We start from the raw sequence: 20,962 nt of genomic DNA on the forward strand, positions 1-20,962 counted from the left end.
TACAAGTGTGTGACATTCAATAAGTCGGTGTAGTCAGTGACTTAACCACAGTTAGTCTTGGTTAGTCATACCTATGTGTATAAGTCTCTTTTGAGTTAGTATGATGGAATAATAATGGAAGAATAATAATAATAAGCTATTATTCATAGCTATTTTTATAACAATATAGTAAAAAATTTAATGAACAACCCACATGTGGGCTCTAACTAGACCTTCCAAAAGTTAAGTGGGCAAAGTAAGTTGTGTGGCATATGCTATGAACACCATGGTTCCATTAATATGTTATATTCACCTCTTAAGCCTTATTAAATGTGAGCTTGTGGCATGACTCTAAAATATTAAATATCATTTTCTCATGCAAATATCTCTACATCCTTTAACAAGCTAATGTAATTCTCCACAAGCATGTTAATGAAGCGTAACTCTACATGGCCACAATATAAGCATCATACAAATACCATACAAGACAACCATATCTTGATTTCCTCACAATTGATGTTTAACAATAGTTGTTAACCTCAGTTCAAGATGGCAGAAAATTATGCAAAAAGTGAAAAAAGAATAGAAAAAGAGCAAAGGTGCAGAGGCGGCTTCTAAAAGCAAAGCAGAGGAAAAAGCTCAATTTTAAATAGAAGGCACCTCAGAAAACTCAAAAAACTCTTGTAAAAGAGCGTCAGACTCCCTTCTGTGCCATTTGTAAAGGAATAGATGGGTGTAGACTTAAGGCATGAGGCAAGAAAAGGGAAATAGAAAAACTGACCTTGCCACAAAGGGTGATCATGTAAGAAGGGATGGGCACCCATGGACATCTAGGGCTTGTATATAAAGTTCAAAAAGTGAATGAAAGCTTATTCTTGTGTGTGGCCAAAATTGGCTCTCCTCTTCTTCTTCTTATTATTCTTCTTGCTTGCTTGAGCTTGTGCTTGAGAGAGGGAGTGTGAGGGAGTGAGCATATGAGGGTGAGGGACCGGGGAGGAGAAGCTCTCCATCTTCTCCTGTCTTCTTTTTTTCTCTTCTCTTCTCTTGTCTTGCTCACAGAAATTGAGCTTGGAGCGGGGAACTTGAGGATGGAGCTCACTTGAAGCTTGCACTTGGATCGTGGAGCTATTGGAGTGCTCAGGAGAGGAGGTAACTCGATCAGGCATGGAGGTAAGCTCACTACAGTCGTAGAGATGGATGGCGTATCGGCTATGTGAGAGGTAGCCATTAGTGCTCGGCTTGGAATGCTTGAAACAATAAGCAGTCCGTGGGTCTCGACGGTTGATCGCCTCCACATTTTTGTTCCATTGTCAAGACAAACAGATTCAAGCTTAAGCACTTGTACACCTCATATCGAGCATTAAAGTAAGGGATTCATTCCCCAACCGGAGCTTGAGATAGGTAGGAAGTTGGGGCTTTTGATCTTTGATAGAAGTAAGTATTTTGGTTATTTTGGTTGTTTAATGATTGGGAGAGAAGGGGAGATCATTTTAGTTATTTTCTTTTGATTCTTGTTGCATTTAGCATAGATTAGGATTAAGAGATCAAATTGGAGAAGCATAGGTTTTAGTGCTGTAAAACAAGGTACAACAGGCACAAATCGGGGTAAATGGAGAAAAAGAGTGGTTGGAATGATGAATGCCATAAAGGGAGTGATTGGGGATAGAAAGAGCTTTCTTAGGAAGGGGTTTAAGAGCTAGGAGACCATAGAAGAGCTCATTTTTCATCCTAGTAGTAGTGAGAGAGAGAGAGAGAGACAGAGAGACGGAGTTTCCATCATTGATTTAGTTTGATCATGCCATCGGGCAGTTCGTCACACAATTCAGGTATATCAAAACCTTCCTTCTATGTATTTGTTGTGATCTAGAAGTCAATGTTCTTGGTGATTGTGTGGATCATTGGATTCAACGAGATCATCCTCGGTACCCTGTCTGAGTGGCTTGATTTTGGGCTGAGTCCCAAAATTGAACCATTTGGCCCTCGGACCACTCAATCCATTCGGCCCTCAAATAAATCGAACCACTCGACTCGGACACATATCGCTTGCCCGTCCAAGTCAACCATTTGGACCACTTGGACCACTCGGCCTCGACCAACTTGACTTGGCCCTTTTCGACTCAGCCCACTAATGTGACTCAGCCCTCGGACCATTCGGACCACTCGGCCCACTCGGCCCTCGGCCACATCTATTCGACAGTCCGAGCTGCAAGTTCGGCCGGTGTTCCTATTCGGTCATCGGCCCTTGCAATTCAGACGAGTTGGATCGAGTTAGACTTTTGCAAATTTTGTGGAAGTTTGCACCAAACCCAGCTAGATCTCCACGACACCAACCTTTGTGAGTCGTCCCAACACCCATAACTCGATTCTTGCACAACAAATAGGCAAATTATCAAGACACGACTGCTTAGCAGCTTGAGTATGTTGTTAAGAGAGTCAGTGCCTTGACGGTAGCTAGTGGAAATGTAGACCCCAAACAAACGTAAATCGAGTAAGACGGAGCAGCAAGAAACCCTAAAACCTACGAAGGCGGTTAGAAATTGATCGAACAAGCCCATCAAGCCTAAGGCAAGACAAGAGTACGCGGGCTGCTTAGACACTTGCTCTTCGCACTCACCTTGACTTCAAGCACTTGAAATACACCTAAAAATAACCGAATGTCTGATTGAACACAAGTGCTCAGAAGAGAACACACTTGCTGAGTGGAGGTAACTCTAGGATTGTATGCAATAATTAAGGAACTCACTTAGATAAAAGAATGTAAAGGAACCCACCAACAGGAGAAGAACCCAAGACATAGAGGGGCAAGTGGAGCCCACTGTAGGACTAAGCGAATAGCAATAGAGACGTGGATCTACCCAACCTCCTTAACCTTATCGATAGCTTGGTGGAGCAAGAGAACACAACTATGTCAGACGAAAGCTCAGACCATAGGGAGAACAAGGAATTTGACTTAGGAGTTTTTCCAGAAGCTATCCAGCAATCAGTGAGTAGGTGGTGAGTAGTTGACCTAGAGGAGGAAAGGAAACGAGCCCACAAAGCACTGTAAGGCATAATGGAATACAAGCGAGACCAGCAGACTAGGAGCCTAAGGTAGAACGTAGAGATGCGAGACATACAACGAGTGCTGAACCTAGCAGGTAGGAATCGAACTAACCATGGGAGAGCGCTAGAAGGAGACTTGATGCTAAGTGAGCTTCTCATGAAGCAATTTCTAGACAACACAACAGCAAAGCAGAGTGTTCCAGCATTAGCCACGTTACTACTAGTGGGGTTAGGGGTGAACCAAGGCTCTAAGAGCCAACCTAAGTTACTAGTTGTCACTAAGCAGCTCGATAAGTACCATCCCTAAGACAATCCGTACATCTTTGTAGAGTAGTTTGAGCAGGTCTGCGACTCCAACGGTCTCAACAACTTGAGTCAATGCTCTCAAGCATTTGGGCTTTGTTTAGGTGACAAGGGTCATACTTGGTACACAAGTTTAGACGCTCTAGAGTGAGTGAACTTCAAAGGATTGAAAAAACCTCTTCATTGAGAGATTTTTCAAACCTGGATACTCTGATAGCCTACTAGTACGACTTATGAACATTAAGAAGAAGGAAAAAGAGGACATCCACGACTATGTGACCGGTCGAGTGGGCGAAGGAAACCAACCTATCATGGTGGACACAGGAGCAACACGCAACGTCATGACACCAGGGTGTGCAGCAAAACATGGATTAAAACTATCGAATTCCCCTGAAGGATTAACAGTAACATTCGCACAAGGAGAAGCCAAGGAGGTAAAACAAGTCTTTGCAATCCAAGTGGAAGCCAACAAGTGGAAAGCAAAACTCAACTTCTTAGTAATCCCCATGGATGATTTTGAAGTGATATTCGGCTTGGAATTAGTAAATGAAATGATGCTAGATATGCAAGGAGAAGGCGTCAGAGTACCATGTGAAAGAATGCAACTGCGTGGCAGGACCCCAATCAAAGTGCAAATGAAGGAGAATAAGCCAGGAGTATCATGCCAAATAGTGAAACCAACTACAACCCAACCAAGGGGCTAGACCCAAAATGCACCGGTCTAAGGGACCGTTATCAGGCCACGTATCATGACATGCAGTGGCAAGCAGGTCGAAAAATTAGTCAAACAAGGAGATATGGTCTATCTGTGTATGATCTGACCAATTGAAGAAGAAGAAAATGGCAAGAAATCCAAACAATAGAATAGGAACACAGAGGTGGTAGAAATACTTGAAGAATTCAAAGATGTAATGCCAGCCGAGCTACCCAAGTGTCTACCACCCAGGTGAGATGTGGATCACGAAATTGAGCTGATCCCATAGTCTTCCCCACCGGACCAAGCTCCCTATCGCATGAACCGCACTGAGCTCGTGGAATTGAAGAAGCAACTACATGAACTAGAAGAACAAGGATTCATTCGCCCTAGCAAATCCCCCTTTGGTGCCCCAGTGTTATTTGTAAAGAAGAAGGATGGGGGACTTAGACTCTGTGTAGATTATAGGGCCCTTAACAAAATCACCATAAAGAAAAAATACCCCATGCCCCTAGTGGAAGACCTCTTAGATAGACTGCATGGGGCCAAGTACTTCAGCCGTATTGATCTTAGATCAAGATACCACAAATCCGCATAGCCGAAGAAGATATCCCAAAAACATCCTTCCACACCCGATATGTTAGTTTTGAGTGGTTAGTATTAGGATTCGACCTAAGCAATCGGCCAGGCACATTTTGCAGCCTCATGGATGGAATCTTTAGATCGGAGATAGATATCTTTGTCATTTCCTACATGGATGACCTCCTAGTCTACAATAAGACCCTAAAAGAGCACAAGCAGCACTTATGCCGAGTTTTTGAGAAACTGCGGCAACATCAGTTATATGACAAGCCGGAAAAATGTGAGTTCGCAGTGAAAGAGTTGGAGTTCTTAGGCTTTATTGTAGGAGCAGATGGAATCAAAGTGGACCCTAAGAAACTGGAAGCCGTCCAAAGATGGCTTGTACTGAAAACTATACGAGAAGTGCGGGAGTTCCTTGGCTTCATAGTACTTTGTCGGAGGTTCATCAAAGATTACAGCCTTATCACTGCCCCCCTCTCCCACCTCACCAAAGAACATCACTCTTTTACATGGGGAAACATGCAACAGGAATCCTTTGAGCAGATGAAGAAGTGCATGAACCAAACTCCCGTCCTAAGGGTGTCAAATTTCACCAAACCCTTTGAAATATCTACAGATGCATCCAACTACGGCATAGGAGGTGTACTGGTACAGGAAGGTTAGTCCATTGCTTATGAGTCAAAGAAATTTACCGATGTTGAAACAAGGTGGAGCACTAATGCTTCGTTTGGTGGTGCTCATTACTATGTATCCTTCATTGATAATTTTAGCAGGTATACTTGGCTTTACATACTGAAACATAAGGATGATGTGTTTGATGCATTCAAGGAGTTCAAGAAGCATGTTGAAAATGAGTTGAGTTGTAAATTTTCATGTCTTAGATCAGATGGAGCTAGAGAATATGTCTCTAATTACTTTGACAGATACCTTGCTAAACATGGGATCAAAAGAAAGTTAACTTACAGCTATACACCGCAGCAAAATGGTATAATAGAAGGGAAATATAGGGTACTAATGGAATTGGCAAGAGCTATGCTGAAAGAGAAGCAGTACTGACTGCTATCTATGTGATGAATGGAACCCCTACAATAGGGATTCATGATGTAACTCCATATGAGAAGTTGTATGGTCATAAGCCTGACATTTCACACTTGAAGGTATTTGACAGCATTGCCTATGTGCATGTTCCTGATGAAAAGAGGAGGAAATTGGATCCTAAAGTTGGGATTCATGATGTAACTCCATATGAGAAGTTGTATGGTCATAAGCCTGACATTTCACACTTGAAGGTATTTGGCAGCATTGCATATGTGCATGTTCTTGATGAAAAGAGGAAGAAATTGGATCCTAAAGTTGTCAAGAGTGTGTTCCTTGGTTATGCACAAGACCGAAAGGCTTACAAGTGTTATGTACCATCTACACATGAGACATTGATTAGCAGAGATGTTTTTCTAATGAGTTGGCATCGTGGTATGGTAATCCGATTGCAGTGGCTACTGATGGATTATTGAACACTAGTAATGCTAAAAGAACACTTATAGTGAGTACATCTATGAGTAATCCTATAGTAAGTCCTTAGTCACGATGCTTGCGGAGTCGTCATCCTATGTCCACTGACACGGATATGCCATTGAGGGGGAGATTGGATAAGGAAAATGAAAAAATGCTAGAGGATGTGACAAGTCCACTTACAACAGGTTATTTAGTCATCTAACAGCAACAATTTGGATAGTGAGTTGGACATTCCATCTATTATCAGGGCTAGAGCAAGGCAGAGTCGTTATGTACTGCCTTATGAGACAAAAGAGCCACATGTTAAGTAGATCAAAGAGAGTTAGAAAACCAGTTGATAGGTTTATATACACTAGTTATTCAACCCGCCATTATGCATATATGGCTAGTGTGATAGGTTACAAAGAACCTATAAAGTTTGATGATAATTGGTGTGCTGCCATGGATGAGGAGTATGCAGCCCTAGCTAGAAATACGACATGGGAACTGGTTGAGTTGCCTAAAGGCAAAGTCCCCATTGGCTGCAAATGGGTGTACAAGGTTAAGTGCAAGTCAGATGGTTCGTTAGAATGCTACAGGGATAGGCTAGTTGCAGAAGGGTATACACAGCAATATGGCCTTGACTATGAGGAGACTTTTAGTCCGGTGGCTAAAATGGCAATAGTCAGAACTGTCATTACTTTGGCAGCATGCAAAGGCTGGAAATTATGGAAAATGGACATCAAGAATGCTTTCTTGAATAGTGATTTGGTTGAGGAAGTATATATGGAGTATCCTGAAGGCTATGTTCACCCGGACTTTCTATACATGTATGTAAGCTGAAAAAGCCTTTACATGGACTGAAACAGGAACCTAGAGCATGGAATGCTCGGATCAATAGTTATTTATAGCAACATGGTGGGTAATGCGGATCATAGTCTATTCACAAAGAAGATAGATCATGGATATGTGTTTCTAGTGGTTTATGTAGATGATATTATTATAAGTGGAGATGATGAAGAGGGCATTGCTAAAATTAAATCATGTTTATAGATTGAATTTAGAGTCAAAGACCTTGGTGAAGTAAAGTATTTTCTTGGGATTGAGGTAGTCACTACGCGGCCTCAAGATATATGGCTGTCAAAAGCAGTATGCTCATGACATGTTACAGAAGTATGGTATGGTTGAATGCAAGCCTATGGAGACACCTCTTGATTAGAATGTCAAGCTACAGATTGATGTTGGGAATGACATAGAGAATGTGACAATGTATCGACAGATGGTGGGCAACTTGATATACTTGACTATTACCCATCGTGACTTATGTTATGTAGTGGGGCTGATTAGTCAATTCATGTAGAAGCCTTGCAAACCACATTAAGATGCAGTCAAGAGGATCATGAGATATATAAAGGGTACTATAGATTATGGGTTTTTTTATGCATAAGGAAAATCCCTTAACTTAACAGGGTTTACTATTGTTGATTGGGCTGGTTGTGCCTATGATAAGAGGTCAACCAGTGATTATGCATTTAGATTGGGCAACAGTATGATCAGATGGCAGAGTAAGAAGTAGCCTACTGTTGCATTGTTGAGGACAGAAGCTCAGTACAAAGAAGCTGTTGCCTTAGCGGCTTGCGAGGCAGTTTAGCTGATGAAATTGCTAAAAGACTTGGGAATACAGCTGGAAAGCAGAGTAAGATTGCATTGTGATAACCTCTGTAGTGTTGTGTTGGCTAAAAATCCTGTCTACCATGCTAGGTCCAAACATATTGAGGTTCACTACCATTTCATCAAAGAAATGATTCTTACAAGGCAGATTGACTTGATTCATGTGAATATTGAAGACTAGGTAACAGATATATTTACCAAGTCTCTTTGTAAAGAAAATTTCATATACTTCAGACAGCTACATGGATTTATCAGATGGTTTGAGCTTGAGGGGGAGTGTTAGAATATCAAGCTCTCGTTACTCTTCATTCATTCTATCTTTATGTGTATGACAGCTGCATACAGCTATACAAGTGTGTGGCATTCAATAAGTCGGTGTAATTAGTGACTTCTCTTGGTTAGTCATACCTATGTGTGTAAGTCTCTTTTGAGTTAGTATGATGGAAGAAGAATAACAATGAGCTTAGGCTCTTCTTCCACTCCACTCTATCTCTCTCCCTCTCTTCCAAAAATAGGGTATACATGGTGCACCTTAGGTTTCTAATTTTGTAATTCTCATTTGTATGTTTCATTCCATTTCATACTTACTTTCCCCTATAGTATGATGCATTCTTTATCAATGCCATTTTGCACAAACTAGAAATTTTACAAGGTATCACATGGTGATCTATAAGTTGTGACCTTCATCCATTGTGAGTACGTCTCCAAATGGAAGGTGAGACAATGCTTAAATAAAACATAAATTGTAATATTCATATAGAAATTTGATCCCCTTGAAGAGCAGAGGTCTACTATCATCACAATTGTTGTAAAGTTCAAGTGAAATTGCACCATATCTTCAATCAAGGCCAAATGAAACTCTAAGCATATGGCACTAGGATTTTAGGCTCTTATGTTCAAAAATAAGGAAGAAATGACACCCATGAGATAGGTGCTTCTCGTGACCGTAGCATTTTTTCTAGGAATGCCCTAGCTAGCAGCTTCAAGAGCATGATAGGGGTAGTTTCTTAAACTGCAATTACCCTAGATAGCCAAGTCACAAGTATGCCCCAATAACAAAGAGAGCCTCGTGTGGCAACACATTTCGAAAGCACTCAATCTTCTTGACTTAGGTCATCTGCTACGTTTCTTTATGCTCGCATACTACTATGCTAAAAAGAGGGGTCTACTAGAAAGAGATTAGGGGTCCACTATGATGTTGGCCCATTTAGACAATAACTTTATTTTTTAGAAGCTATCTATCTTACAAATCTTCAACAATATTCCGAGTTTACACAATGTGAAAAAATGAAACTAGTTTGCAAATCACACATTGCTCTCGGTCTAATATAAATGGCTTGTAGTTAATGGTTCATTATAAACACAATTCAAGTTTAAAAACATTATTCATAGCTATTTTTATAACAATATAGTAAAAAATTTAATGAACAACCCACATGTGGGCTCTAACTAGACCTTCCAAAAGTTAAGTGGGCAAAGTAAGTTGTGTGGCATATGCTATGAATCCCATGGTTCCATTAATATGTTATATTCACCTCTTAAGCCTTATTAAATGTGAGCTTGTGGCATGACTCTAAAATATTAAATAGCATTTTCTCATGCGATTATCTCTACATCCCTTAACAAGCTAATGCAATTCTCCACAAGCATGTTAATGAAGCATAACTCTACATGGCCACAATACAAGCATCATACAAATACCATACAAGACAACCATATCTTGATTTCCTCACAATTGATGTTTAACAATAGTTGTTAACCTCAGTTCAAGATGGCAGAAAAATGAAGCAAAAAGTGAAAAAACAATAGAAAAAGAGCAAAGGTGCAGAGGTGGCTCCTAAAAGCAAAGAAGAGGAAAAAGGCCAATATTAAATAGAAGGCACCTCAAAAAACTCTAAAAACTCTTGTAAAAGAGCGTCAAGCTCCCTCCTGTGCCATTTGTAAAGGAATAGATGGGTGTAGGCTTAAGGCATGAGGCAAGAAAAGGGAAATAGAAAAAATGACCTTGCCACAAAGGGTGATCATGTAAAAAGGGACGGGCGCCCATGGACATCTAGGGTTTGTATATAAAGTTCAAAAAGTGAATGAAAGCTTATTCTTGTGTGTGGCCAAAATTGGCTCTCCTCTTCTTCTTCTTCTTCTTCTTGCTTTCTTGCTTGAGCTTTTCCTTGAGAGAGCAAGTGTGAGGGAGTGAGTGTATGAGGGTTAGGGATCGAGTAGGAGAAGCTCTCCATCTTCTTCGCTCTTCTTTTCTTCTCTTCTCTTCTCTTGTCTTGCTCATAGAAATGGAGCTTGGAGCGGGGAGCTTGAGGATGGAGCCTGCTTGAAGATTGCACTTGGATTGTGGGGCTATTGGAGTGCTCAGGAGAGGTGGTAACTCGATCAGGCATGGAGGTAAGCTCACTACACTCATAGAGATGGATGGCACGTCGGCTATGTGAGATGTAGCCATTAGTGCTCGGCTTGGAACGCTTGAAACAATAAGCAGTCCATGCGTCCCACCTCCGCATTTTTGTTCCTTTTTCGGGACAAATGGATTCAAGCTTGAGCACTTGCACACCTGATATCGAGCATCAAAGTAAGGGATTCATTCCCCAACTGGAGCTTGAGATAGGTAGGAAGTTGGGGCTTTTGATCTTCGATAGAAGTAAGTATTTTGGTTATTTTGGTTATTTAATGATTGGGAGAGAAGGGGAGATCATTTTAGTTATTTTCTTTTGATTCTTGTTGCATTTAGCATAGGTTAGGATTAAGAGATCAGATTGGAGAAGCATAGGTTTTAGTGCTGTAAAACAAGGTACAATAGGCACAAATCGGGGTAAATGGAGAAAAAGAGTGGTTGGAATGATTAATGCCAGAAAGGGAGTGATTGGGGATAGAAAGACCTTTCTCAGGAAGGGGTTTAAGAGCTAGGAGACCGTAGAAGAGCTCATTTTTCATCCTAGTAGCAGTGAGAGAGAGAGAGAGAGAGACAAAGAGAGAGAGTTTCCATCATTGATTCGGTTTGATCTTTCCATCGGGGAGTTCGACGCACGATTCAGATATATCAAAACCTTCCTGCTATGTATTTTTTGTGATCTGGAAGTCGACGTGCTTGGTAATTGTGTGGATCATTGGATTCAACGAGATCATCCTCAGCACGCCATCGTTGTGCGTGACGCGGCCCGTCTAAGTGGCTTGATTTTGGGTCGAGTCCCAAAATCAAACCATTTGGCCCTCGGACCACTCAATCCATTCGGCCCTCAGATAACTCGGACCACTCGACTCGAACACATATCGCTTGGCCCGTCCAAGTCAACCATTTGGACTACTCGACCTCGGCCAACTTGACTTGGCCCTTTTCGACTCAACCCACTAATTTGACTCAGCCCTCGGACCATTTGGACCACTCGGCCCACTCGGCCCTCAGTCACATCTATTCGGCAGTCCGAGCTACAAGTGCGACTAGTGTTCCTATTCGGTCCTCGGCCCGGGTCCTCGGCCCGTCGGAGTCTACCACTTGGCCCTTGCAATTCAGACGAGTTGGACCGAGTTAGATTTTTGCAAATTTTGTGGAAGTTTGCACCAGACCCATCTAGATCTCAATGATGCCAACCTTTGTGAGCCGTCCCGACACCCATAACTCGATTCTTGCACAAGAAATAGGCAAATTTGCAAGACACGGCTGCTTAGTAGCTTGAGTAGGTTGTTAAGAGAGTCAACGCCTTGACAGTAGCTAGTGCAAACATAGACCCCAAACAAACGTAAACCGAGTAAAACGGAGCAGCAAGAAACCCTAAAACCTACCAAGGTGGTTGGAAATTGATTGAATAAGCCCATCAGGCCTAAGACAAGACAAGGGTATGCAGGCTGGTTTGACACTTGCTCTTCACACTCACCTTGACTTCAAGCACTTGAAATACACATAAAAATAACCGAACGTCTGATTGAGCACAAGTGCTTAGAAAAAAACACACTTGCTGTGAGTGGAGGTAATTTGAGGATTGTATGCAATAATTAAGGAACTCACTTAGATAAAAGAATGTAAAGGAATCCACCAACAGGAGAATAACCCAAGGCATAGATAGGCAAGTGGGGCCCAGCATAGGACTAAGCGAATAGCAATAGAGACGTGGATCTACCCAACCTCCTTAACCTTATCGACAGCTTGGTGGAGCAAGAGAACACAACCATGTTAGAGCAAAGCTCAAACCACAGGGAGAACAAGGAATTCGACTTAGGAGTTTTTCTAGAAGCTATCAAGCAATCAGTGAGTAGGTGGTGAGTAGCTGACCTAGAGGAGGAAAGGAAACTAGCCCACAAAGCACTGCAAGGCATAATGGAATACAAGCGAGACCATTTGACTAGGAGCCTGAGGCAAAACGCAGAGATGCGAGAGATACAACGAGTGCTAAACCTAGCAGGTAGGAATCGAACTGACCATGGGAGAGCGCTAGAAGGAGACTTGACGCTAAGTGAGCTTCTCATGAAGTGATTTCTAGATAACACAACAGCAAAGTAGAGTGTTGCAGCATTATCCACGTTACTACTAGCGGGGTTAGTGGTGAACCAAGGCTCTAAGAGCCAATGTAAGATACCAGTTGTCATTAAGCAGCTCGATAAGTACCAGTGCCAAGACAATCCGTACATCTTTATAGAGCAGTTTGAGCAGGTCTGCGACTCCAATGGTCTCAACGACTTGACTCAATGCCCTCAAGTATTTGGGCTTTGCTTAGGCGATAAGGGTCAGACTTGGTAGACGAGTTTAGACGCTCCAGAGCGAGTGAACTTCAAAGGATTGAAAAACCTCTTCATTAAGAAATTTTTCGAGCATGGATACTCTGATAGCCTATAAGTATGACTTATGAACGTCAAGAAGAAGGAAAAAGAGGACATCCATGACTATGTGATCCACATAAGGAGTCTCTTCAAGAGAATCCCGAAGGCTGACCGAAAGAGCAGTGTTGATGTTATTCATCAGTGGAATACAAAATGAAGAGCTTTGTAAAGCCTTGGTGGGCAACTCGAGCTTGCAACGAGACACGTTAGCTAGGGTGTTCGAAGAGGCCATTCGAGTCGATGACCAATTGAAGGAGAGGAGCTCTCGGAACTCCAACCAAGAAGAGACCGATTGAAGAAGTTTAGAGAGATTTTCAGCATCCAGTGAGTGATCAAGCGCAAATGCCCAAGATAAGGGAAAGGCTGCAGACATCAACCAGGAATTGGCTAATATGAAAATAGAAAAAGCTAAGATGCAGGAAATGCTAAGACAACCAATGTGACCACATGTCCAATGTGTGTATTGTGGCAAGAACCACCTCTCGGCTAAGTGTCGAGACCCTAGGTCACGACGTTGTGCTAATTGCTATAGGTTTGGTCACGATTGTGTGCATTGTAGACTTCCTAGGAGACTTCCGTACTCACAACCATACGATCAACCTTACCTAGCGAACAAGCCGCAAGAATTCTTTGGAAGGGGAGTGCCATTGGCCCTTCCCGCACCAAACGATGCTAAGCCAAGTGTTCCTAGAATGGATATAAATCCTACCGGAATACCTAGACCACCTGATCCCTATGTGACACATCCACTGAGCGACTCTCCAATTCACTACGTGGAAGAGGCAAATGAGGAAGAGCCTTACGTATACCCTTACATGTCACATGATGATGAGGGCAATACAGTCTTTACGTGTCGGTGATGGCATTAGGTAGGGGATGAGGTAGAGGCCCAATAGGGCAGACCCAAGATCCTAGATTTGCAGTCACCCGGGACACATCTCATCACACTGTCCCGAAAGGGAGCAACAAAGTAGAGACAAGGCTGACCTAAGGTGTCCTGAGTGTGGAATCACTCATCTCATCATTGACTATCCAAAGCGGAAACCATCCTCGAGCTCAGCCAACTTTCCATCCAACCCATTAGGGCTGTTCAGTGTCCAGAATCTTGATGGGGAGGCTACACCTATCCCATTGCATGCCATAACCTGTGCACAAACAAAGTGGACTAGCATATCACTCTAGGTCCTAGAAATCTTGACGCAGTCTCGATAGAAAAGAAGAGCCATATGCAAAGGAAGAAGAGACCCGAAGCCAAAGTCGTGCTTAAAACTGAGAGTGCCACAATGCTACTTGCTGGAAAGGAAGTCACTCACGCTAAGGCAGAGACATCTGCTCCAAAGACGGCTGAAAAGGGAAGTGCTAGGGTAGGCGAGTACCCCAATCCGAAGTGCCAACTAGAGGCCATCGAGAAGATGAAGAAGTGGGTAAAGGAGGCTCAGGAACACCTGAAAGATGGTGAGCCCATCTTAGAGGATGAGATCAAGGATCTCTCTAGCATCGGCACACCACTCTCACCCCCTCCACCAAAATCGAGAGATGTGATTATGCCACAAGCAATACCGCCTTAGGCAAAGCCTTAACTCTCCGAGCCAGCAACCCAGGACCATTAGCCAGGACAACTCAGAACAGGAGAAAGACAAGAAACCAACGACCTCCTTACCACTCTACTAACCATCCCAGTGACGTTAAGCTTGGGAGATCTACTTAGGCAGCATCCGATTGTATGGCAGGACTTGAAGCATTGGGTTGAAGGGTCATAAGAGCAAGATTTTGTGGGCCTACAAGAACATGATACAGAGATGCAGATACCGAGTTTGACATTGTACTCCATGCCTAAACCCTTGCACGTTATATATTTTTGGAAAGGCATCGAGATGCAAGCGGTCTTACTAGTCTTAGCCCTAGGCGACACAACAAGGAAAGGGATTGTAGACACAGGGGCAGGAGTTAGTGTACTAAATCATGCAGTTCTCCAGACTTGGGGCAACCCACCAATCGAGACTACTAGGTTCAATGAAAGTGAAGCCATTTGGGGTGCTAAAAATCTAGCCGCTGAAAATTGTTGGAGTCCAATTCTCAATCGACTTTATAGTCATGAAGGGAGTGGACTAGGATGTCCTATCGAGCCGACCTTGGATGCGCAATGCCAAAGTGATTGAAGATTGGGGGAATGGTCTTATCTTCCTAGGCAATAGAATAGAATTCCTAAGGATAGAGATGGACTCCTGGAAAACTGCACTAGTTGACCTCGACACCATCTCTGTGATACTCAAGGGTAATACCGAGATCAAGAAATCCTATGGGCCCCTAACTAAGTATATCCCATGTCCTAAAGATGAGCGACACTAGATGCATGTCCTTTCTATTGTTAACCTACCATTCTCGAACGACGAGGAGTACAAAAAATCCATTAAGATGATCAGTGAGCCCAACGGTACACCCTCGGTATCAATTTGCATGATGATAGGAAACCTCCACCGCAGAAGACCCAACCCTATCACCTTCCAAGTGCCAACTAACTAGAATGAGCTCTTGGGGGTTTTAGAGTATTTGACCGGCAAGCTAGTAGGAAATCCAATAGCAAACTTCAAGCCACTCCAAGATCTCTTAAATGAACTAAGGTGGCAATGGGCTAGGGTGCATGACCTAAATCTCAAATACAATTGGGCCATGGTCCCCAATCAAATACACGAGACATACCAAGACCTAGGAGATGACGAGTGGTTAGAGGAAGATGCTTCCAATGACGAATACAAGGACTCTTGATACTGTAGTTATGAGAGTGAGGACAAGATAGATATCATAGAATACGACACCAAAGGATGAGTGATAGAACATATACGTGCAGATTCTAGGCCGAAGAGAAAGAACACCTTCAGGATAGAGCAAAGGGTCATGTGCATGGATTGTGATCGCGCTTGGTTGGAATGCATAAGAGCCATAGATCTGAAGCAAATAGGCCTAATCCAACTAGGTAACATGCCAGTGCTTAGAATAGAGTCACCCTCTGAGCTGCAACCACAGGGGGAGACTATCTTATCTAGCAAAGACGAGGAGTTTTATTCTGAGCCGGAAGTGAGTTCAGAAAGTGACCTAGAAATACCAAGGCATCCCAAGACTAGACGTACCAAGGGAGACCTGCCCGTCCACCTGAGGCATAAATGCTTGAAAGAAGAAAGGGCAGAACAATCTAAGGACGCAAGAGCAGATAAACAACGAAAACCACATGACCTCCCCAAGAGATTTACGAAGTTTAAAAAGGGCGATAGGGTAGTAATCATGCTGGGTGCCAAACGTCAAGGGCAAACAAGTAAACCCATTGAGGGACCCACCAAGGTCAAGGAGGTGAACATAGTCTAGGAAGGGGAGACATCTCAACCTCTCTTTATTGCCGAAGACCTAACGGAGGAGGAGAAGACACATCTCCTTGTCCTCTTATGATAGCATATAGACGTATTCACCTAATCCTTAGAAGAACTCAAGGCGGTAGATCCAAGTGTAGTGACTCAAACATACCCATGATACTAGATGTAATGTCGGTCAAGCAGTGACTGTACCCCATGAATCCAAAACATGCTCATGCAGTCAAGGAAGAGATCGACAAGTTGATGAGAGTGGGGTTCATCTATGAAATTGAGCACAAAGACTAGGTATCACCCATAGTCATTATAATGAAGAAGAACGGAAAGATTAGAGTGTGTATCAACTACAATAAGGTGAATGCTGCAAGTAAGAGGGACAACTACCCATTGTCGTACACCAAGCACATGCTCGAGAGAGTGGTGGACAAAGAGGCCTACAATTTTCAGGACAACTTCTTTGGATATAATCAGGTGCAAGTGCATCCTGACGATAGGCATAAGACTACATTCTCCACTGAGTGCGGGGGGCCTTGCCTGTATAGTCATGCCCTTCGGGCTGACGAATGCTCCAACAACATTTCAATGCCTTATGTGCACTATATTTAAAGACATGCTTAGGAAAGAGTTAGAGGTCTTCGTACATGACTTGTGTGTTCACTCGACCTGAAGAGAACATTTAGATAGACTCGAAGCGGTCTTTGAATGGTGTCGCCTATATCACCTCTCTCTAAATCCCTTAAAGTGCCAGTTCTGGGTAAAGCACGGATGAATCCTAGGGAACATGGTGTCGAAAAATGGGATTGATGGGAACTTTTCAAAAGTTAGGGTCATTGTTGATCTTCCACCCCCAACCAACTATAACGGACATCAATGCTTCTTAGGCCATACGGGGTATTATCGACGGTTTGTGCTGCATTATGCATTGATTGCTAGACCTTTGTACAAGCTATTGATTACATTCGAATGGACTGAAGAATGCCAACATGCATATGAGGAACTAAAAAACGCTCTGACCATAGCACCGATTCTATGAGCCCCAGATTGGACCACAACCTTCCACGTGCATATTGATGCTTCAAAATTCGTATATGGGCAGTGTTGTGCCAACCTAGCGAACACAATCTTGACTATCCGATGAGCTTTGCTATAGCAGACAACTCATTGAGACTGAGATGAACTACTCGACAATAGAAAGAGAAGGTCTGGCTATCGTATTTTCCGTGAAGAAAATTCGGCATTATTTGTCAGCCACTACTTTCACCTTCTTTGTGGATCATCAAGCCTTGCTATATTTAGTAAACAAACCTTATGCTATAGGCCGCATAGCTTGATGGCTCCTTTTTCTTTTGGAATTTGATTTCTCCGTGGTTGTACGAAAAGGGAAACAACACTACATGTCCAAGCACATGTCATGCATCCCCACGGGACAGGCCGCTAGACGAGGCATCGTGGATGATTTGCTAGACGCGTACTTGTTTAGCCTATCTAGTGAGAGAGATTTATTTTGAGCTTACTTGATTTCCATATTGGGTAGATGACATAGTCCAAGTGCTTGAGCATGGATTACCTAAACGACCAATAGAGACAGCTCGACTTAGACAGCTCATCCTCAAGATCTAACCCTATCAGCTGATAGCAGGTCAACTATATAGGCTAGGGCAAGACAGATTGTTGCACAGATACGTATGGAGTCACGGTGTTAACCCCAACACGAAGAAATCAAAAGAAAATAAAAAAGATGCAAGGAAAAGGCGAAAAAAGGTAGCTCAAGTGAAGAAAGAAGAGGAGAAAATGCCAAAAGCGCGAGGGCAACGTTAAAAGTCCAAGGCAGTTGCAAAAAGGGGAAATGTGCATTTTAAAATACAAAGGCACACCCTAAAATCTTGTAAAAGAGTGCCATGCGGTGGAAAATCCGGAAAGCTAAAATTGAAGACAAAGACAAAGGCCAAGGCAAAGAGAAACGAAAGACAAAGGCGCACAAGGAAAAGCGCAAGTCAAAACTCTTGTAAAAAAGCGCAAGCGCATCATGGTTTAATTCAAGGAGCGCCGGCCCCTCACCCGTGCAATTTGTAAATATAGACGGGCCAGGGAAACAAAGCTAGGAAGATAGAAGGACAATGACAAAAAGGGGCTAGGCTATGGCCGTCCATGTAAAAAAGGGGAAAAGGGGATGATCGCCCAAAAAGGGATTTAGGGTTTTGTATATAAAGTTGAAAAGTGAATGAGAAGCTCATTCTTTTGTGTGGCAAAAAGTGGCTCTCCTCTTCTTCTTCTTCTTCTTGTTCTTGCTTGCTTGAGCTTGTGCTTGAGAGAGGGAGTGTGAGAGTGTGAGGGAGTGAGTGTGTGTGGGCGAGGGACCATGGGGTGGAGAAGCTCTCCATCTTCTCCTCTCTTCCTCTCTTCTCTTCTCTTCTCTTCTCTTACTTGCTGTGATGGAGCTTGGAGCATGGAGCTTTAGGATGGAGATTGCTTGAAGCTTGCACTTGGATCGTGGAGCTATCGGAGTGCACGAGATAGGAGGTAACTCAAATGGCATGGAGGTAAGCTCACTACACCCGTAGATATGGATGGCGCATCGGCTATGTGAGAGGTAGCCATTAGTGCTCGGCTTGGAACGCTTGAAACAATAAGCACTCCATGGGTCTTGGAGGTTGAGCAAAAGCTCCCACATTTTGGTTCCGTTTCCGGGACCAACAGATTCAAGCCTTGAGCGCTTGCGCACTTTGAATCGAGCATCAAAGTAAGGGTTTTCCCCTGAACCGGTGCTTGAGATAGGTAGAAAGTGAGGGGGTTGAAGATGGTATTCGATCTCCTTGGGAAGTAGGTTTTTTACTTTTTGAGAGTTATGTTGTGAGATGTAGTGTAGGTATTTACTTTGTGATTTGGATGCATTAGAGTAGGAGAAAACAAAGAAAAACAAAGAAAATAAGCATTAGGGTTACTATTGCAAAACAAGGCAAAAACATGGCAAGAATCATGCAAAAGTGGTAAAAAACTCGCTTGTGATGCCTAAGGTCGGCAAGTGAGTTATTGGGGGTGCCAATACCATACCCGGAAAGGGATATAAGAGCCAAAAGTGGCAAGAAAGGCCACATTGTGCATTGCAGGGTTTTAGGAGAGCAGGAGAGAAGACGAAAGCTTGGTGAGCGAATCCGCTTCAATCTTGGCATCAGAGAGATCTTTGGCTAGCGCAGGTAATTCTACACCTTCCCCTACAGTAGTAGGACCAATCTGGAGCTGCTCAACAAGGGGGAAGGCCTCCAGCACCCGGCACGACGAATTTCGTGAGAGTCGGCGAAAAGACGCGCAGCGCTCGGCACGTCTGAGTAACAACGACTCTGGTCCGAGGCCCTGAGTCGGCCCTCGGACCATTCAACTTGACCCACTTGACCACTACCACTCGGACGCCCACACTCGCGCTATCCGAATCGAGCACTCGGCCACTTGGCTCAGCCTCCGCCCACTCGGCCACCTGACCTAGCCTCGGCCCACTCGGCTCTCGGACACACCGGTCGAATTTTTCATTCGAACTGTCATGCATGACCCTTACCACTCGGCCCTTAGACATGCCGAATCGGGCACTCGGACCTTGCAACTCGGACCAGTTGGGCCGAGTATGCAGTTTGACCAAATTTTCAGAAAACTTTACCTAACCCAGCCAACACTCAACAGCGCTAACTGTCGGAAGCCCTTAGGACACTCAGAACTTGATTCTGGCACACGGAATAGGCAAAATCGTAGGGCACAACTGCTTAGTAGCTAGAGGTAGGCAGTTGCGAGACGAGGGACTTAGACGCAAAATGCCAAGTGGAAAAGCCCGATTAGACCCAAAAACAAATGAGGCAACGAATTAGAAAAAGAGCTCTGAACCTCGAAATTGACCCCATAGGCTACATAGAGCGAAAGGCGCATTGTAGATCCACCACTGGGCCAACACCTCGAGCAAGTGGTTCAAGATTTGGTGGAAGGATCCTCCAAGATGTGCATGGTTCTTACCGTAACGACCCTGTGGGTTGGGGAGGCGACTGCCTCCCGGACCCTCGCAAAGGGGGCTCTGCCCCCTCTGCATCCTCCCCAAGTAGGAAGGAAAGAAAATGCGCACCATGACAGGCCCTTCAACTTAGACCCTCGACAGTAATGGCCCTACGCAAGCATGGAGGCTCCCTTAAAAAGGAGCAACCAGAAGCCCACAACCGAATAGAGGCAACCAGAGACCCTAGAACCTTAACGGGCCAATCTAGCCATCAAGGGCAAAAAGGCCATACTACAAGGACACATGTACATTGTGTTCAAACTACGTCTAGTCAAAGCAGAATGCAACATCATCAAGCTGCCAAGGTGGAGATGATTAAACATGATAGCCCTGTCGATAGATGTACCCTAAGCAACGCTACACAGACAACCCAAGATCTCCGTGGAGAATTCACGTCTGACTGTGCGGCTAGGGATTCAAGGGCATGTATCAGAAGGCTTGAAGTTGCAAATCAAGACCCGAACGATGAAGACATAGTACCACCTGCTTATCTTAGGGTCAAACTCACCACAAAAAGAGAGCATAGTGTGGATGCTCTCATTGATGAAGGAGCAGATTTCAATATCTTGACTTACGAAGCATGACTCTGCTAGGTCAACCAGAGCTCAAAACGACTGATACAACTCTTAATCCTTATGGGGAGCACCCGCAAGCACTTCTAGGGAAGTGCAGAATCCTTGTAACTATTGAAACAGAAAGCTTGCCAGTCATGTTCTATGTTCCTCTGAATAGTGAGAATTATGGAAAAGAAATCCTCCTAGGAAGGCCCTTAAAAAAGGCAACGAAGTGTGAAGCCGACTATATAGCACAGAGGATACACCTAGCACTACCAAGTGTGAGGATAATTGCGACCTTTAGCAAGGGGAACCTCACCAAACCTCGAGAGAAGGGCAAGGAGCATTCTGACATACCAAGCAAGCCTAGTAATGAGAGCAAGGAGCTGTTGAAAGAGTTGATACAAGCGCAGGTTGAACGGAGAGAACCAAT

This window comes from Lygodium microphyllum, chromosome 25, assembly GCF_053477565.2.
Source record: "Lygodium microphyllum isolate KBCC chromosome 25, Lygodium_microphyllum_v1.1.10, whole genome shotgun sequence".
Lineage (NCBI taxonomy): Eukaryota > Viridiplantae > Streptophyta > Polypodiopsida > Schizaeales > Lygodiaceae > Lygodium > Lygodium microphyllum.